An 8,738-nucleotide genomic window follows, 5' to 3' on the forward strand; every position below is an offset into this window, starting at 1 on the left:
GGCAGAATTCTCTGGACAGTAAATTTAAAAAGAAGTTTGTCGAATGAAAAAGGTTTACTGAACACAGTGGCACAGTGGTTCCTGCTGCCTTACAGTGCCATTTTGCAATGTTTTATTGGAGAGTTTTTTTTTGTGAATAAAGTATATTTTTGAAAGAAAAAAAAACGTGTCGCAGTGGTGTTTTTAGCCCTATAGCTGGAGACCTGGGTTTCAGTGAGCAGAAATATCCCAAGCTGAGATATAATCAGTTTGCTCATTCGGAAAATCGCTATATTGTTGGGGGCCAGGGGTGGGAATGAAGTCGCTGGTCTGATTATTGTAACAGAGAAACAATGGGTTGTGATTTGTGTCAGAAAACATTTGACAGACATTCAAAATGAGAATGAACATTGATGGCAACTTGTTCTCAGTGATTGTTTTAAATAGCACAATGACAACCTTGCGAAATGTATATGCCAATATAAACTGTCCCTTAGGCAGCAAAATACTCTGATCAAACAGACCCGTTGATCAAAGAGACCTTGAAAAGGAGAGTGAAGATGGGGAAAGTGCTGCACAATAATTCACACAGGCAAGAAAATGTCATCAAAGGTTGAAGCGTGAGTTAAGGAACTGTGAATGTATTTTTAGTATTGTTGCAAGTTAAAAATTCAACTGTGGCTCAGCCGTTCGTGTTGAGTGTTGTGTTTTGTTTTGATATTTTGTTTGTGATCCTGTGCGGGAGCGCCCTCTGCTGATCACTAACCGGAACTCCCAGTCTGGGGTTTTTGTGCGGTGTTCGCTTCATCTGTCCCAGTGTGGGCTCCATGGCACAGAAATACACGGCGCTGTCGGACAGAACAGCTCTGGCGATATTTAAAGGAACAGTATTGTTTCCTTTGTGCAAAGCAGCCGAGAATCTATCTGAGAAATCCGGAGACTTATCGGTATTGCCCGAGCTATATATCTTCATCAAATATCTCAGAGCTTGCCCGGGATACTGGATGTACCAGAACACAGCTTGAAAAGCAGCTGTCGAGTATTTACAGTCCAGTGTTATGTTCTGTCCTTCCAGAACCGATAATTCAGATCGATCTTGAAACACTGAATCTTCAGCATTTGCCCCTGTAACAAAACACAGAAGTTATTCAGTATCTGGGAGGGAAGAGAGCCCATGGGACAGACACTGATCATTTAAACATTGACTCAAAAAAGAAAATGCTCGAAATTTTCAGTAGATCTGACAACATCTGTGAGAGGCGAACAGAGATAATGTTTCAAGTCAGGATGACACTTTGTCAGAGTTTATTGACTCACCGGGCAGCAAGACCATTATTATCAGCAAACAAAGTAAGGAGCACATGGTGTCTGGTTTCGGGTTCGGCAGAAATGAAGCAGTATTTGAAATGTGTTGACATTTCTGTTCTGATATTCAAGCGGAAATTCACATCAGCGGGAACGTAATTTACTCTGAAATTATGGGGCGTTTCCCAGCGACAGGATTGGCCGCTTTCTCAGGATTGATGATCGTCGGGCATCAATCAGCGTTCGCTCGACTAATAAGTTCTGAGTTTCTCTTTCTCCCTGTCTTTCGAGGGTTCTCTGGCTCTCTCTGCGTTTGTGGCCTGTCGATCTCGCTCTGTTATTCCGCCTCTGTTTGTCTCGCCCCCATTGCTCTGTTTCTGACCGTCTCTGTCCCAATAAGTCCATCGGTATATCAGATATGTGTGAGCTGGAATCAAATTTACATCCTGTCTATGTGTGGAGATAACCTCATTAAGAGTTCGAATTGTATCAGTGTTGCTGTGGTTTCAAATTATGTAACACGAGCATGGTTTTACAGAAAGGCCTGGGATATTAAAAACAAATAAAAGAAATGACAAGGATTCAAGGGTGGCATGGACAAGTTGGGCCGAAGGGTCTGTTTCCATGCTGTAAACCTCTATGACTCTATGACTACCTCGATATCCGTTATTTCCCTGAATATCCACAAATCTATCAACTGCCTTCAAGAAATCAAACGACTGTACAATCATCGCTCTCTTTGACACATAGAGTGCATTAAAGCGAATGTATAATTTTTGACTGAGATGATTTTTGAGATATGACTCTGATGAGTTTTATTTCATGTTGCAATAACAGCACCAGTGTCTCCCATTCAGATTTGCTCGTAAACCAGAGAAACTACTATAAAGAGGGATTTTACATACACTGACAGACATTCAGCACAAAAAACGTGATCATTCGGTTTAACTGGTTTTAATGATATGATTTTGTTTATATTAACAGTTCACAATCCAGCTCAGAGATCGGATTCAGTGAGAGGAGGTGAGAATGCCTTTGCTGGTTTTTGTACGGACTAACTGCGTCTCTGTAACTGCGGTTCAGCGCACACTGTTACAGATACACGGCAGAGTCAGAGACACGGACCCCGGTCATATTTAATGAAGCTGTTATCTTGTCTCTGTCCAAATTAGCAGAAAGCTGGTCCGAAAAATCGGGAGACTTATCCCCCTTCCCCTTGCCGTAACCTTTCAATAAATATCTCGGAGCTTCTCCGGGATACAGGATGTACCAGAATAGAGTTTGGTCAGCGTATTTTGCTTTGTAACTGCAGTTCAAAATTACCGTCTCTCCTTCCTGAACCGTTAATTCAGGCGGCTCCTTGGAAACTGAACTTTGGCCATTGGTTCCTGTAACAACATATCGAATGTGTGAGAAATCTGAGTGAATATAACCCATGAAACACACACTGAGGATCTGAGCTCAGACTCACCGGGCAGCATGACCATTATTATCAGTAGAACACGCAGGGAACACATGGATCCTGATTGGACAGTAAACAGCGACACAGTTTAAAATATGTTGTTGCTTCTAGTCTGATATCACGGAGTCAACTCAGATCAGAGGCAGCTTCAACAATAGGCAAATTGGGGGCTTTTCTCAGTGTTGCAATTGGCTGACGTCAGCTGTGGACCAAACACTGCTAGTGGAGGACTAAACACAGCTGGCTCCCTCCAAACACATTCCACCCCGGGCTGTGTGTGTTTTTCTCACTCTCTTTCTCTCTCCATGAAAGGTGAATAATATTATCAGTTATACTGTCGCTTTCTCGGTTAACCCTCTTTCGTTCGAACTCAATGTCCCCCTTTTTTAGATAGATCTTTCTCTCTAAATAAAGTTAAAAGTGAAATAAATAATTTACACTCATTTACTCTGCGGGTATTAATGAGTGCATCCACTGCATGAACATAATAGTAGTTACTGCTTTATTTATACCGGGGATAAGTCATCACCCAAGTCCACATTGACTTGCGTTTCCACTGGGATCACTCTTATACTGGGAAAGTACTGATTCAATCAGTCATTATTTCTGTCCAGAAACTTCAAAATGTGACAACTCTCAGTGTGCCTTTGATATTAGATCACATTTAACAGGTGTCCCCTGACAGATAGGCATCTGATACAGAAAGATTAAAAGTACTGATTTATTAAATTATTCACTCCGAAACTCGATATTAAAGCCATGTTATCTTTGCTCTGACCTCGGCCTCAAAATCTTTCAGCAAAATCAGAAATCTTGTATTTTTATGATGCAATGAGGGGAAATAGATTTTCCTGTTTTGACACCGTGGACATATCATCAACTCGTTCAGTCCACAACAGAATTTAATGGCTTTGTTGATGCAGACTAACAAAGTTAATCACCATCTGAATCATGTCTAATAGGATTGTGTGCTTAAAAAGGCAGACACAAGTGAAACTGTAACTGAACTGGAGGAAATGACGCACATTGCGCTGAACCATTATTTAAACATCGTTCTTCAGAGTAAAGAAATCGGGAAAACCACTCAGACAGTTGAGGAAATCGAGAATCAGTGCGGATCTACTGGACTTTCCTACAGCTGAACGGGATTTAGACGCCTGAGTGTTTCACACACAGAATGAAGAGGGATCTAGTATATCTAACAAATCATTCTTAAATCTATTGCCTTTAAAGATATTTGATTTTGTTGAAAAGCTGATTGTGGTCAATCTCAATGAAGCACCGTGACATGGGTATTACCCAGTGACTCGATTCCTTTTGTTGGTCAGTCATGTTTGCAATTCAATGTTGCCTATTTCGGAGATATTTCATTCAGAATGAGGAGATAGGTAATTAATAAAAATATATTAATATTAAACATTGAACAGCGAACAAATATTGGGTAGAACTGGTTGAAATCATTCAAAGGAAGATGAGAATGATGCATTAATAATTGAGCAGAAATCATTGCTCCCTTAGATATTTGCCGGACGGCCGCTTATAAATGTTGAAGTTCAAGATGAGTTGAGAAATCAGGTTGAAAGAAACGGTTTTTGTCTTGTATTAAGTGACATGGGCTCTCAGTCTAACCATTAGAGCCTGCAGCAACACAGTGGAGTTGAACATTGTGGTCAGGCCAATTGGCGGTGCTGTACTGTCAGTTGTTTCTGTAGTGTAGTGGTTATCACGTTCGCCTCACACGCGAAAGGTCCCCGGTTCGAAACCGGGCAGAAGCATTTATTGAAATTATTCATTTCGTATGCGGGAAGTTTTGCATGGTTTCAGTTGCTGAACATTATCCGAATCTCGATGTTGCAGCCATGTTATCTTTGCTCTGAACTCGGCCACAAATGCTCTCAGCAAAATCAGAAATGCTGTATTTTAAGACGCAATGAGGAAATAAATGTTTGTACTTTGACACCGTGCGCATATTAGCAACTTGTTCAGTTCATAACAGAATATAATGGATTTATAAATGCAGACTAACATAGTTAATCACCATCTGAAACATGTGTAATAGTAGTGTGTGCTCATAAAGACAGACACAAGTGAAACTAACTGAACTGGAGGAAATGGCGCACATTTCCCGGAAGCATATTTTTAAAATTGTTCTTCATAATAAAGAAATGGGAAAAAATCACTCAGGGAGATGAGTAAATCGAAACTCAGTGTAGATCTGCTGGACTTTTCGATAGATGAACGGGATTTAGGCGCCAGAATGTTTCACATGCAGAATAAAGAGGGATCAAGTATAACTAGCAGATCATTATTAAATCTTTTCCCTTTAAAGATGTTTGATATTGTTTAAAAGCTGACTGTCTCAAATAAGCACCATGGGATGTGATTCACCCAGTGACTCGATTTCTTTTATTGGTCAGTCATGTTTGCAATGCAATGTTGCATATTCCCGAGATATTCAACTCAGAATGAAGATGTATGTATTAAATACATGTATTCATATTTAATATCGAATAACAAAACAAATATTGAGTAACTAGCCAACGATTCAAGTCTGGATGACCCTTCGTCAGAGCTACGAGCAAAGAAAAGCAGAAAATATTTAAATTATGAGAGTGGAAGGGGAGTGCTGTAATTGGACAAAGGGAATGCAAATAACGATAAAGATGGCTGAGAGAGATACTAAAAATGTCCATTAAGCGATCAGAATAGCAGAGCAGAGGTAAAGGTGGTTAAGGCAGTTGCCCTGAAGGAGAAGTGTGGGGGGGGGGGAGTGGGGGGGGAGTGGGGAGGGAAGGGGGAGTGGGGGGGAAGGGGGAGTGGTGGGGGAGTGGGGGGGAGGGGGAGTGGGGGGGAGGGGGGTGGAGTGGGGGGGAGGAGGGGTGGGGGGAGGGGGGGAGTGGCGGGGGAGGGGTGGAGTGGGGGGGAGGGTGGGGGGAGCGGGGGGGGGAGGGTGGGGGGAGTGGGGGGGAGGGGGTCGTGTCCGCTCCGCCATTCAGTCGTGCTGCAAAATTTCTCAACTCCATTCTTCTCCCCTTTTCCCAGTAACCTTTGATCCCCTTACCAATCAAGAACGTATCCATCTCTGTCTTAAATACACCCAATGACCCGGCCTCCACAGCCTTCTGTGGCAATGAATTCCACACATTCACCACCCTCTGGCTGAAGAAATTGCTCTCATCTCGATTCTAAAGGGCCGTCCCTTTATTCCGAGGTTGTGCGCTCGGATCTGAGATTCTCCTACTAACGGAAACATCTTCCCCACGGCCACCCTATCGAGGTCTTTCAATATTCTGTAAGTTTCTATAAGATCCCCGCTCCCCGCCCCTCCCCGCAAACTCCATCGAGTTCAGACCCAGTGTCCCCAGATGTCTGCAGTTTTATTTGATCGGCTTCAGTCGCTCATGTTTGTTGTTGTTTATTTTAAGTTCGGTTTGTGACGGCTTCTCAAGACCATTAATCGCATTGCCTTGTGTCTGACCTGTTTACATTGAACTCTTCGTTCTGAACCGTTGATTTCCTCGAGTTGCGAATGTAAATAAAACGGATTGTACAACAGCGGATTGAGATGTAGATCCCGCGCGAGAAACAGATGCAGCAACACAGAAACCTTCAAGCTAAGAAACGGAGATAAACAAATGGAAAGACAGAGGGTGAATCAGAGGCCGAGACTGTAATAGAAGTAAAGGCATAAGTTCGGAGAAACAGATGGAGATGCAGAGGGATAAACACGAGGAACGGGAATGGTAGGAATGAGGGAGAGGCTGAGAGATAAATGGTGGGGCAGACAGTGAGATAAATGGGGGAAAGAGGGAGGCAGGAAGGGAAAATAGATGAAGATACGGTGAAGGAACCGTGAAGGGAAAAGTTGCATATATATGGAGGTAACACAGTCGGAGACACAAAGAGAGACAAACGAATAGAGAACAAGAGAAGCAGAGAGATAGGCAGTGAGAAAAGCAATGGCCTAAATGGTGCACTGAGAAAAGCAATGGCCTAAATGCAATCAGGAATCACAGAAAGGGAAAGATAAATAGCACAATGTAGCGTATAACGTGATACCGGCAGGGTGATTTCCAAGAACCTCCTGACACCCTGAGTAACCAGACCAGTCGCACCATCGCATTGTTATCCTTCCCGTACCCACTGCAGTAAACACACAAACACGGTGCGGCAGCGCCATCTGGCGGCGATCTGAGGTCATTTCCTGGAAAATCATCGAATTCTCAAATTACAGAAGGTTGTTGCTGCATGATTATATTACATTACTCTTGTTCATCCTTTTACTATTATAATGTAATTAAATGCAGTTGAACGTATACATGAGGGATACTACTAACTTTATTTAATTGCTGGCGATTCACTTTATTCAATTAATAATGGTTAAAAAGCTAATTTTAAACAAAATCAACCCATCAATATTCCGATAAGTGCCTCCTCTAAAATACCAACATAAGAAGTAAATATGACCCTGGATTCACACCCATTTCCGATGTGCTTTAGTTATTTTCATTTAAATCTTTCCATCATAATGTTACTCGTTAAGTTATTATATTTTATTATACCTTATCTAATATAAATAGTATCTTATCTAGACAGCTATATGAACGGAGTCTTATCTAGACAGCTATATGAACGGAGTGGGAATGGAGGGATACAAAAGAGTGGTCTAGTTTGGACCAGGGAGCGGCGCGGGCTAATTGTTCCTGGTTTCTCGTTTCAAGGCTTCATTCTACGATCATCTTGCTGGTGCCAGTACAGAGCGAGACTGCGGATAGTTGGGAACCTGTCTCGGGGGCAGGGAATTCATATGGTGTTCGTGGAAGTGGAAATGACTAGGGTTGGGAAGCATTTTCCGATCAGGGCCATTGTGATCTCCTGGACTCGTTTCGATCGCCTCAGGGGGTCGGAGAGGAATTTCCCAGATTTTTTTTTCCCCATATTGGCCCTGGGGTTTTTCACTCTGGGTTTTCGCCTCTCCCTGGAGATCACATGGTCTGGAATGGGGGGGTGGGGGTAAGTTAATAGGTTGTAATGAACAAAGCATCGTAGCTGTGAGGGACAGCTCGGTGGATAGGATATTGGTATGTAGATAGGCTGGAAAATTGGGCGGGGATCCTGGATTCAGGATTCAATCCTGGACCGGGGAGCGGCGCGGGCTTGGAGGGCCGAAGGGCCTGTTCCTGTGCTGTATTGTTCTTTGTTCTTTGTTTGTTTGTAATCTAAGAGTATCTTTATATAATATAATGAGCAATTTGTTGGACTCGTTGAAATGGGAGACTGGGAGAAATCGTATTGTCTAAACTCGGAAATTCAGGGAAAAGGGCAGAAAGAGAAGAACGTGGAGTAAATGTGAAGACAGAGACGGTCGAAAATAGGGCAAGGGAGGTAGTGGCGGAATGACACAGCGAGATAAACAGGTCCCAAACGAAGGGAGAGCCGGAGAACCTGAGAAATACAGGGAGAAAGAGAAACTCAGAGTTGATTAGTCCAGAGCGAACATTGATAGGTGCCCGACGACCATCAGTTCAGAGAGAGCAGCCAATCTTGTCGCTTGGAAACGCCCCTCAGTTTCTGAGTAAGTGAAGTTTCCGCTGATATGAATTTCCAATTTAATATCAGAACAGAAACGTCAACACATTTCAAATATTGTCTCATTTCTGCCGAATCCTAAACCAGACACCATGTGCTCCTCATTTTGGCTGCTGATAATAATGATCTTGCGGCCCGGTGAGTCAATAAACTCTGACAAAATGTCATCCTGACACGAAACGTTACCTCTGTTCTCCCTCTCACACATGTCAGATTTGCTGAAGATTTCCAGCATTTTCTTTGAGCCAATGTTTAAATGATCAGCGTCTGTCCCATGGACTATGGTCGCTCCCAGATTTTGAATAACTTCTGTGTTTTATTACAGGGGCAAATGCTGAAGATTCAGTGTTTCAAGATCGATCTGAATTATCGATTCTGGAAGGACAGAACATAACACTGGGCT

General features: G+C 42.8%; 1 non-coding gene across 1 annotated transcript; it reads left to right on the plus strand.

Moving 5' to 3' along the window:
* The first annotated feature begins 4,448 nt into the window (after positions 1 to 4,448).
* On the plus strand, positions 4,449 to 4,521 carry trnav-cac (transfer RNA valine (anticodon CAC)). Its single transcript has one exon. It is a non-coding gene; the product is annotated as a tRNA-Val (tRNA).
* Positions 4,522 to 8,738: the final 4,217 nt, after the last annotated feature.

The sequence above is a fragment of the Mustelus asterias genome, unplaced genomic scaffold (assembly GCF_964213995.1).
Source record: "Mustelus asterias unplaced genomic scaffold, sMusAst1.hap1.1 HAP1_SCAFFOLD_904, whole genome shotgun sequence".
NCBI classification, from domain to species: domain Eukaryota; kingdom Metazoa; phylum Chordata; class Chondrichthyes; order Carcharhiniformes; family Triakidae; genus Mustelus; species Mustelus asterias.